Here is a 23930-nt window from a genome sequence, read left to right as displayed (position 1 = left end):
CTATATCCACTGCAATTCAAAACTAAAGAAAGCATATGAGAAGGCAGAACAGCCAGATGTCAAGAATTATCTGAAATCAATGCCAAGAAGAAAAATCGTGTTTTTAAAAGAAAAAAATACGTGGCAGGTTTACCTTATATGTTTCATAATCATTAATAATCAATCTTCCATTCAACTCAATATTCATCATATAGGATTATAAATCACATTTAACATGTAAAATTAGACTTTCATCATTGACACATAGGCCAAACTTTGAAAATATATGAATGAATAATCCACAGGGTTAAACGTCTTTTATCCGCTTCATTTACCGAGTAATCAATCATCAAAACGAAGAAAATATATCTTTTCTATAGCACTCGTTGATGTCATTTATATTTATGGATCTAGTTTTTAATTATTTCATGTGAGCGCGTGTGCGTGTTCATGGATGTGGGTGAGCGCAGAAGCAGCGAAAGAGTCAAGAAAAAATTATCCAAAGGCGACGTCGTTTCGTATCAATTGAAATTCAAATTTGATCTCTTTGTTTGACAACATTCTTCCCTTTCCTTTCTCTTATTACTGTCTCTCTCTCTCTCTCGCCCCCCCCCCCCCCTCTGGGTAGATGTGAGCGTGTGTGAGGGTGAACAGAGAAGGATGGAATGGTGGTGCAATAACTCTGATACATTTAATGATAGACCCTATTGTACCACAAAGTTGCATTTAGGACTGCTATTTGTTTTAGATGGTTAGTTTGTTTGTTGTATTTCCGTATGTAAAATAACAAATACAAAGTACATATAATACATACAAATACAAATTACATGAGATGAAGAGGTCAATGTTAAGATACAGTAATAAAAGTTAAGAAAGAAAGTAAATTATACGGCTGGTAGTCCATATTCAGCTGCAATAATACATTGCTGCTGGTCTTCCATGGAGCCAGTTTACTTGCAAAAAGGCTATGATCACCATATGTAAAGGAAGTTGACCCTTAGACATAAAAGTGAAATCATTAAGAACAAAGAAAAATCCTATAACCTACACCTCCCCCCCCCCCCCCCGGTACAAATCAGTGATTTAATTTTATTTAGCACATATATATTTCAAAAATGTATTTTTAAAAGAATTGAAAGTGGTGACATTACGCACGCACAAAGGGATTCTGTTGAATTCAGAGGCAGCTCGGTAAGATAAAGATCTTTTACAACTATTGGTTCTAGGACTGGGTAAACATATATTATTTTCATTTCTGAGAAGGTAAGGAGTAGCTTTTGTATGAAACATATTTTTCATATATTCAGTTGACATGTTGTTACTTTTACATGAATAATATCAAGTGAGTATACTGTCTCTTTTGAATAGTGTCCCAACCCAGAATAGAATGAATTTGAGAGGTTGAAGTGTGTGAATAGGGGTGAATAGCTAGTTGAATAAAAATGCGTGAGATTAATTCAGTAATGTGAGAGATGATAATCACTAAATTTTTCAACACTGACGTCATTGATTTCTTGGACGCATAATGCTAAATGCGAGCACTGAGAAACGAATTTGTTGCATGGGCTTTTTAAAGTTCATTCATGTTTTCATATATCGTTTATGCTTGCGTATATCCCTTAAAACTTAGACCTTTGATTAATAAGACGCTTTGCCTGTCAATATCTATGTAAAATATTTATGGTGAAGTGTAAGATCTGCACCCTTAGGGTGATAAAGATCATCTCACCTGCCCCGTAGTATGTTGCAATCATTAACTATAGAAACTCTTCCTCTCAAATTGTGTTAACGACAGACCCTACAGAGCGGCGGCCGCCATCAAATACACAAATGGATGACGACTCGCAATGAATGGTGTCTGTCATAAAGAAAATGAAAAATGAATAAAATCGAGAGAGGAGATTATGATTTGAGAAGATGACGTAAAGCATCTGCTGTACGTTTATACACGTCAGTAAGGAATTACTTCTGAGCAGTAGACGGTGTCACTCAGGTTTTTCAGATGGGGGGGGGGCAAAATCATTATTCAACGTTCCAAAGACGCTCGATCGTACAAAACAAACTCACCCCCCCCCCCCCCACACACACAGGCTTATATATATATATATATATATGACTCATGAGATACAGACACGTATCTCACCAACAAATTAATGCGAGCGCGAAGCGCGAGCTGAAATTTCTGACCTGAAAGCTTGATATTCTAAGCATTTTTGGTACCAATGATTAAGATTGGTATCTAAAAGAACAATTGATGCGAGCGCAAAGCGCGAGCTGAAAATTTTGATATTTTGATCTGAAAAAAAAAAGATATTTTAATGGACGTTTTTGATAAAGAACAAGATATATATCCAACAAAAGACTATTGCAAATCGAAGCGGGAGTTCTTTTGAGGTTTAGAACTGAAAACGGGACATTCATATTCACCTATTTAATCATGAAAAGTATGGGTTTTTGCTACAGAAATGATGCGAGCGCGAGCTGAAAATGTTTATATTCCAATCTGAAAAGTGGACATTTTGAGCACGATTTGAAATAAAGAACGAGTTGTGTATCTCAATCTCGCTTGCTGATTTCTGTTATTTTTGCACATCCGGAATTATTGGGGGGGGGGGAAACGATATGTTTGCCCCCAATATTTTCATTGGTAAGGCGATCGCCCCCCTGCCCCCCCCCCCCCCCCCCAGGATCGACGCCTCTGGACTGTCACTGTGTATCCAACAGTGTGATCACAATGTGGTACACTGAGTAAGATCGCATTCACGCTGTTCAAATTTGAGCATTTTAACAATGTGAATCACTTCGTCAGATATTTTCTACTATAATTATGAACGTACTTTGAACTCTCATTATGTAGAGGCATTCCCAGTAGAGGTGTTCACACTGTCAACAATCAAAATGCCGTGGTGAAAATCATCTTCCCGCTGTTAAATTTGAGTACTTTTAGCCTGAATAGGAGGCAGGACGAGCAAAGGGGAAAAAAAGATTTCGAAAATAAGAGAAGAAAAAGAAAAGGAATATGAATAGAGTATAAAAGGAATTATTGAATTGATAATCAAAGTGACGTCAAATTTAAGTCGTCTTTTCCCTAATATCTGGGCACCGCCCTAGACAATGTTTTCAAATAATATATAATACTTCAAGTCATTGTTTTGTAACCAGTCCTCAAAAATAAACTAGATAGAGACCAAATCTAATATCGCTACTCTATCCATGGGATCATGAGCATGTATGGGGGAGGAGAATTGAGAGAGATAGAATAAAAGAAGTACCAAAAAAAAGAATGTGATGGGGAAACAGAAAGAGATCAGTAAAGGTGATCGCACTTTTCCCCATTTAGAAACACATTTATCTTCCGATAAGCTGTTCTTGATCTAAAATAAAATTGAGCGATATACACGGAAGAAAAAGATATGAAAGAAATGTTTTACGTCATGGTATATAGCCTGATGCACATTCGATATTTAACTTTGATTGATGGCATCAGAATACAGGTATAATTTCGACGTTTTGTCGTTCGTGCAAGGGCATATACTGTTAGAAAGCAGTAGATCTTACGGGAAATAAATTACAGAATCATTCTGTAAAATGTTGAGACCGAAAATTTTCTGTAATTTGATGGAAAACATATTTCAAACATAGAGAATTGGTTTTGGTAGGAAATTTGCATGTTTTTCGGACTCGAATCTAACATTTTTTTTTTGTTATTTCGATGAAGTGGCTTGAAAATTTTACTCATTAATTGTGAATCTTGTGACCGTGGACAAAACAGAAATTTCAACAGAATTTATTATTACTCTAGCTATTCATGCACGAAGGAAGATGATTTCTTATATTTTGATCAAATCAATGGCTATTTGTATCCCTCTGGTTCGACATGCAACTTAGTTGGGTTTCATTCCATAAAAAAATCACAAATCGAAATTTGTAGGAATACCATGAGGGTTGAATGATGTTGCTCTACCTATGTTTATACACTCTCTCAAGACTGAAATCAAATTTGACATTTTCTCTCCATTTTCCCCGTTCATTTGTTTACTCGCAAAGAGCAAATTTCATCGCAATTATTACATTAATAAATGATTAGGTTTTGTATTATATATGAAATTTGTTTGTCGCGTAAAACATTAAATGTCACATGAAGAGCTAAATGCTTTTCTAAATGTTTCTCCTTTTTTTCATTTAAACAGTGGGTAAAAGGACACAGACAGAATCAGCTGGAGAAGAAGTCTTCGATTTTAATGTACCAGATGACTCCCAAAAGGTTAGTATGATTATTAAGGCACTGGTATGCAAATGGGGGAGCCATTGACCCCCAAAATTTTCACGACCAAGAAATAAAATAGAAAGAGAAAGAAAAAAGGAAATATAGAGCCTGGGAGACATGGAAAATGATATTATTTTCTGAATATTATGTCAACTTTTTTCAAAAATTAGATTTTTGTTAGTATTAAAAAGGTCAAGATTTTTGCACTCTTGCTGTCAGCTTTAAAAGAAAAATGCCATACGCCATTATTTTTTTGTCCATTACGAAACTCAATTAAGGAATCGTGATTTCCTTCAGCTGTGCGATCATAGTCCTATGATATTTGAGTTTCTGTTGAAAATTAGTTTTCCTTTAAAATGTCAGTTAATTTGCATCTGATTTCTTTGTATTGTGTTTGGATGGAAATGAAATACAGAACTGAATTGAATCAAATTTGTGTAAATGTATAGAACCCTTGAGCTGACATGGTAATTTTTTATTTTCCGAACACTTTCCGTGCCGCAGCACCCCCAGGAATTTTGGTTGGTATATGCTATAATGTATTTTATTAGGCTATAATAGACCAGAGTCACACCCCTTTTTCAATGTCTTTGTGGAGGAAATTGACAACATTCACCTTCATTCGGGAGGGAAGACCCTTTTTTTAATTATTATCATTATCTTCTTTTCTTTTGGCGTGTCAAAAATTTTCTTGACAAACTAGAACCCCCTTTTAGAAAATCGTTCCCATGCCACTGGGCAAAGAAAGATGCCAGGTAAAGAAGAAAATAGGCTAACTACTCTATCCTTGTCATCCATATTTCAATAATGATGATGGTATGCAACATTATCATGATTACTTAATACGAGTGTTTTTAAGCGCTGCATATCTCAAACCCCGCGGCTTTAGCTGGCTACCGCGATGAAGCTACGAACGTTCATGTGATTAATCATGCCGGGTATCCATTTATTTCACCTGGGTGGAGAGTGGCGAATTGAAGATTAACGTACTGCCAAAGGACGCAAGTGCTGCGATGGGACTTAAATCCAGAGCCTCGTGCTTTTCAAATTAAGACGCTTATCAGAATTTATCCTTTCAACAAATATCACCTTTTATTTTCCTTTTGATAGGCACGTTTACACTCTATATAGAGTTGCAATATGTTTCTGTTTATATTTCGAGTTTGATGTTTTTAACCAGTGTTGCATGCTTTGAATATCTCTATAGCCTGTAAATTGTATGTACATGTACACAATTCAGCCTCTTGACCGCAAAGTGCAAGAATAATAAAACCTTTTAAATTAATTTCAATTCACTTATGCAGAACTTGTACACTGCAAAAACTCCGGTGTTGATTTAAAACCAGCCCGGAATCTATATATGTCCACACCAGAGAAGTGTTAAACAACACCAGTTTCGTTTTAGTCTAACACCAGAAAGGTGTTTATACAACACCAATTAGTATTAAAACAGCATCGGTTTTATTCCAAACTGGTGTTGTTTCAATACTTCTCTGGTGTGGACATATATAGATTCCGGGCTGGTGTTAAATCAACATCGGAGTTTTTGCAGTGTACTGTGTCGTCTTAAATTTTTTCAAGTTTTTTCTAAAAAATTTCATTTTTCCCCGTTTTTTTTTCTTCATCACATTATTATTATCATTATTGATACACTTGATATCTGACAATCATTTTCTGTGCTATCACTGATATCGATCTGAGTCGTGAGACTTTTTAAATTATGAGTATTCTTTAAATTTGTTCAGATAGGGATTGTCTTTAACTACCGGTACATACTTTAAAAAGTGGAACTTGCGTCCTATATCAGCTATCATTTGTATTGAACAACCATTTTTTATTATTTACACATCCTTCTGTCCTTTTAAATGGTTGAGGTTTGGACGGAGGTGTCACTTGACCCTGTTATGTTTGTCGTACGTAAATTAATGTTTAACACCTTTCCAGGACAACCCGAGGTAGTTGTAACATCTTGATGACAGCGGCAAAACAAACAGGTGAAATAATAATATAAAGCGAATCACCTCAACATTTTGCATGACATTTTACACAACTATCTCATATAACGGAAATACGATCGGCCTGATGTGATGTGATACAAAACTCTAGGTGTATATTTGTTTGGTCGAGATATCTTTTCATGTTGGTGTCTGCTTTGCCAAGAGGTCCTCGTCGATGTGTTGAATGCACTCATGGCGTGAATGCTGGGCGATAGGGTATCTGAATTAATTGCACACTTCTCCTCGCCCGTCGCTTATAACATTCTCACACATTATTAAGAGGTGTAGCGATCTCATAAAACCCCCCAATCATTGGCAATAAAGCCCGCAAACTCGTAAGTATTCATTTCATTTCATTAGCATTCCCTACATTGAGTGGGTGCTTCTATGTTTTGGGTAGTTTTTCTCCTTTTTACGCATCGGAGATGGCGTTGATACCAACGCGAATCCGGTGACACGCGCACAATTCCTTTGATTTCCTTCACCTCTCAAAGGTGCCCCGCCAAGTCAAACATATTACGTTTCTTTCTCAAGGCTGCATGTCTTCTAGTGTTCGCCTCCTCAGCCCACCAACTTCTTAGACCTCGGTAAAAAAAACAACGATGGGTTATGCAGTGTGTCGCCTCTTCAATGATATACTCCCTTTCTATAATTTGATGGACAGTGACAGGGCCAAAAACCTTTCTTAAAACCCATTCCACAAGCAAATATAAAAAGGGAGATGGTAGTAAGACAGACAAGAGTCCTCAAGGTTGATTTGAAAATAAACCAAATCATCGATAGGCCTATAAAGCTTTACGCTCACGTTTGTTAAGCCACGTTTGATGGTGCTTTTAAACGAATTTGTCTTTTATGCGCTACCATAGCATGCCGAGAAAAATGAAGTGAAAGGCGAGTAAACGGCAATGTGCGATAAAGCAAGCCGCCAATGAAATGGCTAGCAAGCGTAGAAGATGCCTCTTCAGTCACGTATAATGCTCTCTACTTAAAGGGGAAGTTCATCCTGACAAAATATTTATTGTAAAAATAGCAGAAAAATAATTAGAAAATATTGGAACACGTTTGAGGAAAATCCATCAAAGAATGAAAAAAAAAGTTATTAGAGATTTAATTAGCTGATTTCTGACGTCACATGCGAGCAACTTTCCTACATATTGTATGGTAAAAAAACAATGAAAAGCCATTTTCTCAGAAAATTAAAATATTGTTTACCTTACCTTCAGTATATCAATAGACAAATCATTTCACCTCCGTTCCTAAAAGGAAAACAAAAATAAGTCATCGCGAACCATTGAAAATTTGAATTTATGCATTTTATATTACATAACATGTATGGGACAGGTGCTCGTTTATGACGTCACAAATCCAAAACTTAAATTTATAATAATTTTCTTAGTCTTTGATGGATTTCCCACAAACCTTCACCAATATGTTTTAATTATTTTTTCTGCTATTTTTACAACATACTTTTCTTCAGAGTGAACTTCCCCTTTAAGATACCCCCCAATAGCTAGATTCATATTGTCATTGCTAAGGAAAAGTTCACCCCAACCAAAAGTTTATTTGAATAAAAACATAAAAATCCAGCAAGCATATAACACTGAAAGTTTCATCAAAATCGGATGTAAAATGAGAAAATTATGACATTTTAACGTTTCGCTTAATTTCACAAAACAGTTATTATATGCACATCCTGGTCTGTATGCAAATGAGAAGACTGATGACATCATCCACTCAGTATTTCTTTTGTATTTTTATTATATGAAATATGAAATGTTCTAATTTTCTCTCATTGTCAAGTGAAACAAAGATTAATTCCTCACTGAACGTGTGGAATTAGCATTGTTTAAATACTATATGGTTCAGTCAAGTTGGTCCTTATTGTCAAATCTGTAAAAAAAAAAAAAATTCATCATTCAAACAGTAAGAAACAAAAGAAATAGTGAGTGAGGGACATCATCGACTGTCTCATTTGTATGTCACTGAGTTGTGCATATTTTTGTGAAAAATAGGCGAAACTTTAAAACGTCATATTTTTCTTATTTTACATCGGATTTTGATGAAATTTTCAGCGCTATGCTAATTTGATTTTTATCTATTTATTCCAATAAACATTTTTCTGGGGTAGACTTGACCTTTAAAGGTAAAACCAGAACCCATACGTGCCATATTAAACACCAACATCAGGGTCAAAATAAAGACCCAGCAATTAATCACGCTCATTTTTCAATTTGATACAGTAATACAAAACATCTTTGATCTGATTTACTTTTATATCGAAGAGTGATATGTCCTACTAGTTGCTTCATCACTCTTCGCATGAGCCACAACCAATATAATACTTTGTCAATAAATTAAATATCATTTTTGTTTAATCTACAAGTGTTCGTCGATTTCCACTGTCCAGAATCTAGTTTGCACGCTTAAAAAATGAATAGGTGGATACGTGCGCCATATAAATGCCTATTATTATTATTATTATCATTATTATTATTGTTGTTTTTATTATTATTGTTATTAAATAACATAGGATTTATAAAGCACACGTATCAACCTTGTTAGGTCTTCAAGAAGCTCCTATAATATTACCCGGCTAAACTTATTTACCGATTCCCGTGCTCACAGCTTTTTGAGGAATTACTTCCTTCCTGTACCCATTTACCTCACCTGGGTTGAGTGCAGCACAATGTGGGTGAATTTCTTGCTGAAGGAAAACACGCCATAGCCGGGAATCGAACCCACACCCCTAAGATTGAAAGTAGATAGTCTTAACCACTAGACCAAGACGTCTCCTCATATCATATATACAGCATAATACACTCCCTTAGATTCAATACCATGATACGTACACTTGAAGTTAAGAAAAACAGTTCCAGATTATTTACTTTCTTAATGTTCACATAATGCATATTGACCTTAGGGTTATTTTTGTTTTTAAAACTATGTACTTCATAATATTGCAGTGTAGGTTCATTATTTTAAACGTGCTTAAGTTATCCAGTTTCAGATCAGCATATCAACAATTTTCTCCTCGCGCTTCGCGCTCGAATATTACGTCATATTCGGAGAATATCTAAAAAATAGGATACTTTACGCAACCTTTATCATACCGATTGCATGGGCGGATTTGTAATATTGCAATGTTCTGAGAACTTTGATATCTAACAGTTGGTCGGTTACCTTTATCAAAACGATTAGCCGTCTTTTGATTATTGCGTCAGATTCGGAGAATTAGAATATCCCCCAAATTTGATACTTTACGCTACATTCATCATACCAATTGCATGGTTGTTTTTTGTTATTGCGTCTCAAATTGCATTTTTTTTAAACTATGATATCTCAAAAGTGGGATATTTTACTTTTATGAAATCGATTGAGTGTCTTCTGAATATTACGTCACATTTGGAGAAGTTTGATATATCAGAAGTGGGATACTTTCTTCTTCTTTTTTTCGTCAATCTGATCCTGAATTTGACTCTTCCCAAGACTGATTTGATCAATGAGCAAGTATTTTGATCGGCATCTTTCGCGCTGGCTTGGTCGATACACAAGAATCACTTACGGCGCACCTGCGGCTTTCCCCACCAGTGAAGGTGTACGGTGTCTTCAAGGGACAAACGAAAAAAAAATCAGGTGTGGAAGAACCATTGACACTCAAGGCCAATGAACTTGGTCACATTGAAGGAAACCTAGCCTGCCCCGGGTGCTTCGCAGTTCGAGGGGTGGGAGAAAGGATTGAGAATCAATCTTCTGTGTTTGAAATGCGAAACTCATCTCGAGCACCAATCAACTCTATCGGCACGATTAAGCAAGACACAGTTAAGTTGGACCAATGATTTTAGGAGACTTATTTTCTTGCTTATACACCCCATAGACTATTCAGTAAAAACTGATATTATTGATATTAATTAATAATTATGATACCCTCTTGTAAATAGAGTTTGATCTGTGCACATGCAAAGTCGAGAGAATTCCCAAATACTAATTATAATTGCTGATCAAAAACATAAAGAAATCATTTGGAAGGAAATTACATGTTCAAATGTTATGATTGACAGTACTTATCTAAAAAATGACCTTTTTTCAATTAGTAATTAAAAGAAATACGTACCTGTTAAAACAAATCAGGTTTAGAATATCAGAAGATCTCTTTTGTCTTGTCGACGGGAATCAGATTTAAAAAAATAAGGTTATATCCTTGAAATCAATAACTGTCTGCATTTCATAAATGAATGAAGAAACTGCAATAAAGTAGGCACAACTCTCTCGCCAATATCACACGTATATTGTAATTTATCGAAACTGAGTTTTTGCTATGATTCTGTTTCATGGAGTCATATTCTTACAAATAATCTGAAAGTGTATTTCGATTATCCCAATGTATGGCAAGGACACATATTCAAGTATCCATATATTTATTAAATCTGCCGCTTTCGAATGAATGTGGAGCTGAAAGTCACTTTTATTCCATACCTTTTTAAATCCTTGCGTGCGTTGTATTATCTGACCTTCTTGTGCTATGCAGTGTTTCCCCTCTTACCACTTATTGGTCATTCAAGAACTCTATAATCAAAACTGAGTCACATCGATTTTGTATATATTTTTAAATTATTAAAAAGCTCTCTTTAAGTCTCTATAATTTATCTCCATAATTCATTCAAAAGTTACAAGATGTATTTAATCCGACAAGGTACTATATTTAGTAGCGCAATGGGCCAAATCTTTTTTGAAGGGGCCAGACATGTCGTATTGGGCAAAAAATATGAGAGGATGCGAGTGAAGCGAGCGAGAAAAAATGTTGACCCTTTTTATTCACACTAGTAAATCAAATTTTGTGATAGATTTTGTCACGATGTTTAGAAAATGATGTTATATTTCACCCTTTTCCTTTTCTTTTTTTTTCTTTTTCTCTAGTTTTTTTTCTTGGTCTTGAAAGGTTTTGGGCTTCATGGCCCCAAGCCCCCGTCCGTAAGTCAGCGATAATCTTACAGAATCTTGTTTTCTTATTTCTTCGACCTTTCTCATGTTCGCTCTCCATACCTTTGTTCACTTGCTTTTACAGAAGTTATGATTTCATCAAGTCTTGACGAAGCTATGTTGCCTTTGCATCTTTGTCAAAAATAATTATGTATATTTGCATGATAAATGTCAAACATCATCAATCTAAATTTTTTAAATATGTCATATGATATATTGCATGATACTCATTTCAATGAATACAAATTGAGACTTGTATAAAGTAAATTGAATCGGGAGATACAGAATCGAAATTTACCTAACAATATGATATCTATCTGTTAGGCTGTATTTGGTATTTATTTTGGGGGAGATAACTACTGTCTATAATTTATATATTAAATATAAAACAGCGGATGGTATTGGATATTATCATTGAGTTTAATAATAAACTCGAGTGAAGATGAAAATAGGGGGAAAGTCACATTTATTGATCTCCAGTGCACTTCACACTTGAAGTGGTGTGTAGCAAACCGGATAACCGTTAAATCACAATTTATCAGCTCAAGTGGGCTACAAATCCTGCTTGCTTGGCCGAATCAAAGATGAAAACTCTTTCGGCCATGTCACGATTTATGCATTATCGCTTCTTTTATCACTGACATCTGACAATAGCTATTGCGAAGAGGATTTAATTGATACAGTATTAATCATGCGCTAGCTCGAGAAAACAGTTTGCCCCTCGTTCAAAGTCTATACCGAATATCCGTGTTAGCTGGTATCTTGCAAGTGCCAATAACGCTGTATGACTCAGTATGTAAGATTTTACTAAACGAATGACATATTTTTTGTTATTAGTGTACGTGATGAGAGTGATATTTTGGCAACTGTCAACTATATTTATGATGAATGATAATGAGGAATTATTTTCAGTGTCGCAGATGTTGCATGGCGTTACTTTATTTCTGCAATTTACTAAAGCTCCTGCATGACCCCATCAACATATTAAGTGCCTGCATTGTTTCCATCTCACTGAACACACTAAATTGTCTCTCTGTGCTAGCCATTTAGTTACACAATAGCTTTTTGCAAAAATAGCTTTTCTCTCATTCGTCCTCTGAGGTTCGGACTGTAAGGACAGACAGTCCCATTTGGAGATGTTACCTTGGTGAATTTCTTGAATTATCTTTCTAGAAAAATTTGTATAGACTATAGGGAATATGTGAGGATTTAGCGTCATTCGGATGTTAAGTGGGTGTGAGGGCGTATGTGAGTGAGATTGGGTGGGGTGCGTGTGTGCACGCGTGCGGAGCGTGCGTATATGAATTTATTTGAATGAAATCAATAAAAACATGTTGGAAAAAATGTGTTTGTGCGTGTCATTGTACTTGTAAAAGATTCGGTAATTCAGCCTTTGGCTGCGAATGAATTCTTCAATAAACCATTACCATTCACCACTTTCGATGGTGAGTGTGTTTGTGTGTTTCAGGGGTGAATTTTCCCCAACCTGGCAACCGAGGACGCGCCGTAGTTCACATTATGCTCCTCTGTTGACCAGATGCCTATATTGTCACACACACACCCTCACACGCACACACAAAATCATCGGTTGTGTATATTTTTATGAAATAACATGTTCTCGCTTTTCACCGCATGGGGTGTGTACAATTCGTTGATTTGTGTGGGAGGGAGATATATATTATGTGACAATAAGAAATTCTGTGTGTTGGAAGCAGATGAAGAGACGAAGAGTACATCTTCGCGAGTTAGTTTTTTTGGGGGAACTTAATGCATTCTCTCTCTGTCTCTTTTCTCTCTCTCTCCCCTCTCTCTTTCTCTTTATATATATATATATATATATTATATATCACAAAATTGAAATTATTGAGTAATAAAAATCACTGAATTTTTCACATTTGTACAATTATATATATATATATATACCTTTTTATATATATATATATATATATATATATATATATATATATATATATATATATTTATATACATATATATATATATACAGTATATATGTTGTGAAAAATAATGGGAAAATAAAAACAATCGCTAATGAATTCCATTTCTAAAGCAATGATAGCTCTAGCTCTCTATTTTCAATCGTGTTGTTTTACAGGGGAATTATTAATGAGCCATTTTGTGCACGCGAAAGGAAATAAGAGATTCATTTATAGATTCATTGAATACAGTTGCTAATTTCAGGCTAGAACATCTTCAAAATATTTTTTTCTAATTTTACGTCTGCCATTATGTGTGTGTGTATTTGTCTTTCTTTACACAATGATACAATAATGACAGATGAGTAGTGGTACAGATTAATTGATGCTATATACAGCCACATCAACGAGGCCAACCCCAGACCGATCAAAGCGAATGTGTTATTTCGAATGACATAATATCGGTCGGTTTGGATTCTGTTTTGTTCGTGTAGCTGTAGCATAACTTAATGCGTTTCTTCACAATTTTTCTCGTTTCATTTCACAAGAGAGAGGGTGTACCAAATTAAGCATGTTCTTTCTCTGGTAACGGGAGAGATTGCAATAAAGAGTTGTTTGAAAATCTAAAAGCATGTAGCAACTCGGCCACAAGTATATGAACTCCTGGGGGTTTCATAAAGCTGTTCGTAAGTTACGAATGACTTTACGCTCGACTGGTGACGCTTTCATGTGCAAAATGATATATTCCTATAAGTATGTAGCTCACTCAGCACCTAAGAACATGCTCCAATCGTGCATAAAGTTGTGCGTAACCCTACGAACGGCTTTATGAAACACCCACAAATGTTATTTAAGGTGGCTTCATGTAGTAATATTCTATATTGATGTCTTTGATTAATTATAGATCGGGAAGGGAAATCATGAAATCAATATGTTTGATTACATGAGTACAAGTTTAGCATTGCCTCGGTGGCAGAAGATTGCATGTGAAGTATATTCATAACGCTAAATGAATGGCTTACAGATAGTTGGCGGCTTGTGGACGATGGACACCCCCCCCCCCCAAAAAAAAAGAAGATAAATAGATCAATAAATAAATTATTAAATGAAATAAATCACGACAAAGAAAAAAAAGGAGAAAAAGGAAAGGAAAGGGAAAGGTGATATTATTTCGTTAATAGTAGGTCAAAATATATACAGTGCGTCCCACAAAAAACGAAACCGAGATTTATCGATGATTTAGCATAACCTAATCACAAATACAATAGACAAATGACCTACCATTGTAAAGCTTAGAATCTCCTTTTTCATCTAAAATTACTTAGATTATTTTTCGTTCACGCATGAGTGAGCACAAACAATTTGAATAGGTGATATCAAAAAGTCACTTGGCGGGCTGTATCTGGGTTTCAAAAAGAAAACCACATTTTAAAAAAGTTCAATATCTGCTCTTTAATTTGATACCTCAATTCCAGAAAATGGTCAAAAAATAACAAAGTTTTGATTATTTGAAATAAGGCTTGAATTTCAATAATTTCAAAAAATGAAGAGGTTTTACAGGAGAGCGTTCAGACTCACTCGACACTCCGTTTTGTTGACGATCGGCCATGCATTAAGTCTTTTGTTAACCGTGCGATAGCTTCTGTGGGAAACTGGTAAAAATACGTTTATTTAATGAAATTATGGAAATACAAACATTGTTTCGAGGGAACAGAACTTTTTTACTTCTTGACCGTTTTCTGTGATTAAGGTATCAAATAAAAGAGCAGATATTGAACTTTCTAGGCATGTGATTTTCTTTTTGAAATTCAGATACCTCCGCCAAATGATTTTTGGGTCTCCTTTCTTCAAATTAGTTTTGCTCACTAATGCGTGAATGAGGAATAATCTAAATAAGTTCAGATGAAAGAGGGGATTCTAAGCTTTACATTGGTAGGCCATTTGTCTATTGTGTTCATGATTAAGTTATGATAAATCATCGCTAAATCTCGGTTTCGTTTTTTGTGGGACGCACTGTATCATAGGTAAAGAAAATTGCACCATACGCCGTGTTTGACCTCTAAGTATATAGCTCATTACGCCACTGGGGTAAATGTCATTGTTAATAACAAAAATGAAGACAAAGTAAATGAGCATTATAGTCAATATAAAAGCAAGTATTCCGAGGCTTGTCCAATTTTGAATTGTTAGATAGTAGTAAAAGTATATAATTAATTCTTTTCCATCATTGTTTACATAATTTGATACTTATTCTACAAACCACATACGGAATTTATTCCTTACCGACTTCCCAATGAATAGCTTTGAAATTATGAAAAGGGATATTAAAAATTTCACCGCTAATTTGATTTTGAAAAACTCTACACCACGGGCAATGAAAATATTGAGATAAGTAAAGTTGGATATAGAGATGTGTACCGATAATTCAATGTGTGTATTAGATATAAATTCATTTTTTTTCACAAGCGTAATTACGATTAAGATAAAGCGATGGGCATTTTGTATATTTCGATAACTTAGCACATGAATCAGTTTTTTAATTTTGAATCTTGGACAAAAATGTTAAATGGCTTCTATATGAGAAATAGCTTTTGACATCATAACATTAATAAGGCTTGTTAATCTTTTGCGTCCTTTTATAAGTACCGAACTATTAGCAGTAGACGTAGAAATCAAAGATAAATTTGCTCCTGTTTATATGAAATTTTGTATCCAAGTAGTCCGGTGTATAAATTTCCAGTGAAACACAGTACAATAATGGCAGAAAGTTTACTGTCCAAACCCTTTACTCGTTGAAAGTAACCTAAAAATTGCAGCCTACAAAGTCCCAGGCAATGACTTGCTCAAAGAAAGTCCCTCTCATTAACGGCGGCAAGTTTTATTTTGCTAGTCATGAGTCAGGGTCCACTTGTTGATCAAAGTTTCAACCAGGATCTGTGCACGTAGACTAAATGGAAAAATACCCCCCCCAAAAAAAAAAAATATATATATAATAATAATGAATAAAAAGAAAAAAGAAATTAAAAAATAAATTAGATATGAAAATCAAATAAAATAAGTTAAAAAAATGAAATAGAATAAAATTAAATAAATTAATGAATATAATAAATGAAATAATACGAAAAAATATGACGATTAATCACATAGCAATAACAGATGTATGATTTCTTTCCTCTTTTCAGACTGAGACTGGAGCGTTTGATTTTAGTAAATCGTCAACATATCCTCTCGATGCGCTCTTCATGAGAATGACCCCCGAATGGCAACAGATTATCATCAAGGTAAGTAGCTTATATTAATAATTCAACATTTATATAACAGATATCACAACTAATACTAATAATAATATTACTGCTATTTATTATGGTGATAACAAAAGTACTATTAATAATAAATATGATGATAATGGAGATAATAAATAATAATATCAATCGTTATAATGATGATGATAATTATAATGATATACTGCTAATATCAAGGATAATATTATGAATAAGAAAAGCAAGAACAAAAAAATTATTATGATGATAACAATAAAAGTACTATTAATAATAAATATGATGATGATGGAGATAATAAATAATAATATTAATCGTCATAATGATGATGATAATGATAATGATATACTGCTAATATCAAGGATAATATTATGAATAAGAAAAGCAAGAACAAAAAGAAAAAGGTGAGTTTTAGAGACAAATTTCTTTAAGTGAAATTTCATAGGGAAGAGGCCTTATTATTGTGTACTACACCTTGGTAAGAAAACCACTGATGTAACCAAATTTATAAATATTGAAAGTACTTCAACATTTTCGTTACAAGGCAGACAACCCACCGCGATGTACCGATTAATAACTCCCCTTCTAAGTATGCTTGCTTTTTTTGATTAACCACGATAAGCCTTCCTTGAACATTCATGTGACTTACACAATTAATCATTTTTTTCATATTCAACACATGTTCATAATTTAATTTCAAACTTAATTGTCATGTCTAATTCGAACATAATTTATTACACGTTATAACGTTTGAATCGTGATTAATTGCCCTCTTCTCGTTTTTTTTTACTTCCTGGTTTTAAAGTAATGTTCTTTACAAAAAGCATGGCTTTATGAGAGATAATCGCCTTTTAAAACATTTTTTGAATAGTTGTCTATTTTGTTGTTTCTTATCGATGAGCTATAAACATTAAATATTTTTGTTTATCCTTTTGTAGAATGTTCAATATTGATCATTTTTATTTACAAACTTAGGAAAGATAAAACATTGGATGAAAAAGAGTAGAGTATAAAAAACAGCCAATATATTTCCGGAATATATGGAACTTAAATAGTTTTTTAAATGTCATATTATTGTTATTATATCATCATTAAGATTATCATTATACTACTACGACTACAACTATTATTATCATCATCATCATTATGATTATTACTCTTACTATCGTCATTTATAATAAATATCATTATCATTGGTATTGTCATAATTATCTACTTAACCATATAACTTCTTTTACTTTTACTAGTACAACTACTTCTACTACTATTACCCACTATACTATTAATGCATATTCTATTTCTTCCAGTAAGATTCAATGCACGTCTTCATAATTTTGGGGGTTAAGTTTCGAAAGAGGACAGTTTATTTTGTTTTGATTCGTTGCGAAAAAGAGCTTAGTTTTTTAGTCAGTATTAATAGTAGAGTTCAAACGCTATACCCGGACATAGCATTCTTCTCAATACTCGCAATTAACTTGTATGATTTTTTTTCAAGACTTGCAACAATGGTTAGGATGTCACCCGATTTGTTTATTTCCCTTCTTCCGCACTTTCCCCTTTCTTCCACCCACATTTTTTTGCATCTCTCTCAGTACTTATGATTCTGCTGAACACTTGATGAGGTTGTCTCTTTGTCTACGCCACTTTCGTTTATTGCCAGTTGGTATAGAAAATTACCGAAATTGGAATGATTTGGAAGTGGATGTCTGTCCATTTCATTCGCTCGTCAGAGGCGTTCTGCTTGCGGACCTGTAGCCATGCGCGTCTAATGCCTGCCTTGTCAACATTGCAAAACAGTCAGACTCGTGACCCGACTAAAAATTGTTCCAATAAAATATTGGCAGTTGGATTGTATACGCCAGACTAGCATCCATTCGTTAGTTCCGCTCCTGTGATTGAAGGTGGATCTGAAAGTTATTGTGGAAGATTACACGGTGTACATCAATCAAAATTGAGCACTTTCCTGAATATGAAAGGTGTTTACACTTTAACACCTCATTTTAAGGAGAACGAGTGTGAAGTAGGCCTAGATAATAACGCCCAACATTATCGAACTATGAATTTATGATTTCTCGGATAAGAGGAAAATTATCAACCCACTTGAAGAAGTGTTCATGGTTTCCTGAAGAGTATAGAACCCTAGTAACGTTTTTGGAATGTAAAGGAATTCTATCCGGCACATTGGTATATTGAAATTGCTTTGCACTTAGTACCCTCCCCCCCCCCCCCCTCCCTTGAATATGATAATAGAAATGATACATACATGTCTATGTATTTGCAATTTCATATGCTTGTAAAAGTATATATTTTGTTGCTTTTTATGTTAATTTGTTTGTGATTATACAAATAAAAACTAAAAGGAGAAAGGAAACACTACGACATAATGCGTGCAAAGCTAGACCAAAATCGGACACAATGGACCCATTGCCTTAAACAATTTTTTCTAGAAAATAAGTAGAAGCGGCTGTGATTGTGTTGTATTATCAGTTTGGGTAAACTGTTAATGTCTTTTCAACACTTTAAACTCTCTCACGAAAATGAAACATTTTATTGGTTTATGTAGGTGGCTCAATATTTGCTAAATATCCTAATATCCTAAAATATCCTATAATGATTCAGTTATCCGTTGAAGATTTCGTTATCGAATACAATAATACAAATGTTTAATTCACTGCTAGTTGATTACAGGTTTTCCTCGAAAGCTTCGAAAAATACTGCATTGTTCATCTAACTTGGCTAGGCTTGAATTCGACGTCATCAAAGTAATAAGGGAAGTGTATTTTTGTAAATATTGCATAATGAATCTATCAATAAACCAGTTCGGAGATACAATTTGAGCATGTACAGAGAAAGGTAATTAGTGCAAAAATATAATACCCATTGATATGGAAATTTTAAGGGGATAGTTTCACTGGGCTTGCAACTAGTTCGCGACTAGTTTGCAACTCAAGATTTAGCTAGTTATAGGGACATCTCAGCGACGTCTCTGAGACATCACCTATAAGTAATTGAGTTTCCGAGGAGGGGCAAGAAATCGAAAATGCTAAATTTTCAAAAGACTGTTTTGAGACTTTCTTCAGTCTTCGCGGTGTCTCCGCGACGTCTCCGAGACATCTCCATCTGCTGCAGAGACGCCGCGGAGAATAATTATTACATCCCCGAATGCTGAGACGTCTCCTTATTGCGACGTCTCTTTGCGATGCCTTTGCGACTTCGCAGAGATCTCTCAAGGTGGTTTCAAACCGCCTCGAATCCCCGTTAAATTACGATAACATTTTTAGGCTAAAAAATACCAATTAATTATTCCTGCATTCAGACCGCCCCGAAACATACACTTCGGGATAAATTCCTGAAGTTAGGAGCATGCGCAGTATGGTCTAATAAGCAGGCAAGGCGCGAGATTCAAAACCACTAGCCCAGCAGCCACCCACGGCGCCGCACCCAATGACACGCTGGGCTAAAAGTTCCCGTAATTTGCTTTCACATCGCCAAAATACCTGCGACCTTGGAAAAATCCCCGCGAAAGTTCTCGTAATTACGCCAAGTACCTACTATTTAGCGGGTATTTTCTTTCGGGGAAATTACGCGTAGTTTGCTTTCACATTACCAAAATACCTGGTATTTTCTGATCGGAGTAAATTTCCCGATCAGAGAATACCTGGAACTGACGAACTTCGAGGCGGTCTGAAACCACCTTCAGAGACGCAGCGGAGACATGCGGGAGACAAGAAAGACTGATAAGACCTACTTTGAGGCCCACGAAAGGAGTCGTCTCTGCGACACATCAGAGACGTCTCCAGACAAGGTGACAGACACTTTTCCCGACAGTCGCGGGCATGTTGCTGCAAAAGTCTCCAAGTAGTCGGTGCGAAGTCTCGTAGACTTACAGTTAATTTCTGTGACGTTTCAGAGATGTATCCGACATGTCTCACCTATTACTTGGGGACTTTGCAGCAATATCCCAACGATTGTCGGGAAAAAGTGCTTGTCACCTTCTCTGGAGACGCCTCCGCGATGTCGCATTTTTGACGCATGTGCATTAAAGTTAAACATCATCAATATGTTTCTTTATGTGTTTCTGCTCATAAAATTATTAATACCATGTTATTGTCAGAAACTCAGAATGCAATTTGTCTTTAAATAATGTTTGTTGAATGAATACAAGATTCCCATATTTTGCTCCCCATCTTTTGTTCGGGCCAGAGTGGACGCCATATTTCGCACAACTTCTCGAATTTGAATTGTCCGCACAGCTTTTTATTGAAGCATCTATTGGATCGAGGTTTAGAGTTCTACAAGACTCATTTTTTGTTGTTGCTACAATGACATTGGAAGAGCTAGGCCATCTGAAAAAAGAAATTAAAGATTGTCTCAGAGGTTATAACGTCATACATGTTGTATGGTTTAAGCCGTTATGTCCTTTATTCATGCGGCGAATGGCATTTCGGAAATGTATATTGTACTGAAATTGAGTCGTGCAAAACGGATTAACATCATAGCCTTATGATTAAGTGCACTCCACCTTGATCAAACTAATTGTACTAAGTGTACATAAACCTACTTGAGAAAAACCGTACATTACACAAATATCGTCAGTAACAGCTATATTAAATAAATAAAATAAGTGAATGAAAACACAGAAAAATCATACCAACGTTAACATTCATGAACCCGCGCAGACTTTGTGGCTCAGAGCGCTCGCCTCATGAACGGAGGTCGTGAGCTCGATCTCCGTTTGAGTCATACCCAAGACTAGAGGGAGAACTGAAACTATAACCTGTTCTGGTTAATCCAAAAATATGATAATCCAAATAATCCGAATTGGCTGGTAAGGAGTTCTTTATTTTAAGTCCACAAGGCTGGCGATGATGAAATTGGTGTTGAAACGCGATGGATAATTAGAGTCACTGTAGTGGTAGAGCGCCCGCCTCATGAACGGATCGGTCGTGGGTTCGATCTCCGTTTGAGTCATACTCTAGACTTAAAAATTGGACCTTCTACCTTTTTGCCAGGCTCCCTCGACCAAAAAAGTAGTAGGTATGTGCCGCGGGTGAGACAAAAAACGGGGGCCTCGGAGCGGGCTTATTGTAAAAAGGAGGGTCATCGGAACGGCTTCGGAACTACAAATGTTTGTGAAAACGGGGGTCCTTGGAACGGGTCCCTGCGTGTGAGTGCGTATGCACCCCTATGGAACGTGCATGCAGCTAGCCCGGTAGCACGACTGCCGGGCGCGCTAGCGCAGAGGCGATGGTCGGACAGCGCTCTGCAGCCGCTTTTCACCAAAATTGCGACCGGAACGGCGTAACGGAAAATATGCGAAGCTTTGGAGCGGATTTCTTTCTTCTTTTTTCTCGATAAGAAGAAAATGCTATGCTTTGGGGCGGCTTTCTTTGTTCTTTTACTCAATAAGACAAAAATGCTATGCCTTGGAACGGAAATTTGAGTGTAAAAATGGGGGTCCCCTCCGCGGCACATACCCACTATGCATTATATACTGAGTGCCCCCCCCCCCGGGCCAGCCTCTCGGTGTACTATTAGAGTGAAGAACGGAATTAATAACATTATGCTATATATGCAGGGCCCCTGGGAGAACAGCTCATAAGAGACAAAACTATCCATCCGTTTTGTACGTTTTGTTATTTTTATACGAAAAATAAATGCTATACTACCAGAAAAGTGCAAGTGGCTATCCTATATTATTATTATTATAATTAATTATTCATTGTTGAGCATAGCAATAGAGATAACCGAATACCATCACATTTTGACATGGCAGTCTGATATAGGAAATTTATGATATGTAGGTCTTATAAGTCATGTAGGTCAATTTCGTACTTTGCCAAAAACCCATTTAAATCAAAGAAGCAGAGGATCAATTCATGGTAAAGGTAAAATTATCACGTTAACTGGATCTTGGTTTGAAAAAGAAAGTATTGTCCCTGAGGAAGATAATTAGTTCTAGCGTGATGTGATGTTTTTTTATTTTAAACCCTCGCCAAAAGCATTATCATCTTCAACCTGCAATGTAATTAAATCAAACAATTCAGGATGCTTAACGTGGTAATTGTGGCGGCCGAATAATAAGAATTCTTCACACGTTGTTTTGTTTAGTTGATTTATATGGAAAATTTACTTCTTTGGGGGAGGGGGCGGGGCCTGCTCACTTTTCTCTCTTACGACCTTAGCAAGGTTTATAGTAGTATGAGAAGCATAATCCCACTTAATAATTGTGTAGGCCGTACCCCTCCTTGAAATAATATTGTTCAAATTATTTTTTCCTCTCTGTCTGTATGTGTGTGTGTGGGGTGTGCTTGTATATGTATAATGAATATTTTCTTCGTTCATCTATATGTGTACAGGGCCCCATACAAGCTATACATTCTTTGGGGGCTTTCGATTACTAACCTCTGTTGTTTCGTTATCTCAAATTCAAGACATTGGTAATGTATCAAACAAATATAATTGTGTACAATAAGAGTCTAGGTCCAACGTTCTTGTATGTATCTGTTTATGAGTTTTTGATTGAAAATAAATGAGTAGACTTTGATTTAATTCTTAGAAGGATTTTTTTACCATGCCTGTAAGGGTGCACAATACATTCATTTTCATTTCATTTTCAAAATATACATATCTACGAAATGCAGAGTTCCATATTCCCTTTAATTGAGAACTGAATGCATTCCCACATTCTAAAGCAACACAAAGTCATTTTTTCTACATAGTTACCATGGGAACGCCCACAAAAAACGAGGGATGAATGGGTCGAGATTCAAAGAGCCATGGTGAGATTTCCTGCCAATCCATTGAGAAAGTAAATGGTAATTGTGATATTGGTATGGTAACAACCGATCTTAATTGGATAATGAAGGATTGGCGCGCAGGGCTGAGAGTGATTGAGCTTATTACATTCGTCACGAAATAAACCGGCAAATAATTATTGGATAAAGAAAGACAATTTATCTATCATTTCTGTCCAGATTTATAGAAAGTTTGCATTGTCCTCTTACCAGTCTAGAGTCTAGTTATTCTTACTTCATAATTTGAATGTTATTCTGGGAGCAGAGAAGCCTCAGCCTTTTTTAAGTGAGGGGGGGGGGGGTATTTACAAAAATGGCAAGTTTGAGAGAATGGTATTTCTGTAGGGTGAAAAATGGATTAAAGTAGGATAAATACGAGTTATTTTACCTTTGGTGCATGATTGATTTATTTTCTTATACAACTTGCTTTCTTATTTTGTCAGTCGAGAATTCCTAATCTCATTCTCTTGTATTACTTAATATGCTTCCCAAGTTACTTGATATAAGAAATAATATTTGAAAAATTTGATATATACCTACATAAAAAAGCAAAAAAAATTAAAAAAAACAGGTTTCACCAGAAAATTAAGCTTTTTTTTGTTCCCGAAAAAATTTGACAAGCAAAAAAAGTAGGAAAAAGGGTTTCATTTTGGTAATATTTTTTCAATTTCTTAACATCTACCAGAAGCCTATGGAGAATA

The sequence above is a fragment of the Lytechinus pictus genome, chromosome 3 (genome assembly GCF_037042905.1).
Source record: "Lytechinus pictus isolate F3 Inbred chromosome 3, Lp3.0, whole genome shotgun sequence".
Taxonomy (NCBI): domain Eukaryota; kingdom Metazoa; phylum Echinodermata; class Echinoidea; order Temnopleuroida; family Toxopneustidae; genus Lytechinus; species Lytechinus pictus.
The sequence above is the reverse complement of the archived record's forward strand: the minus strand, read 5'-3'. Positions refer to the sequence as shown.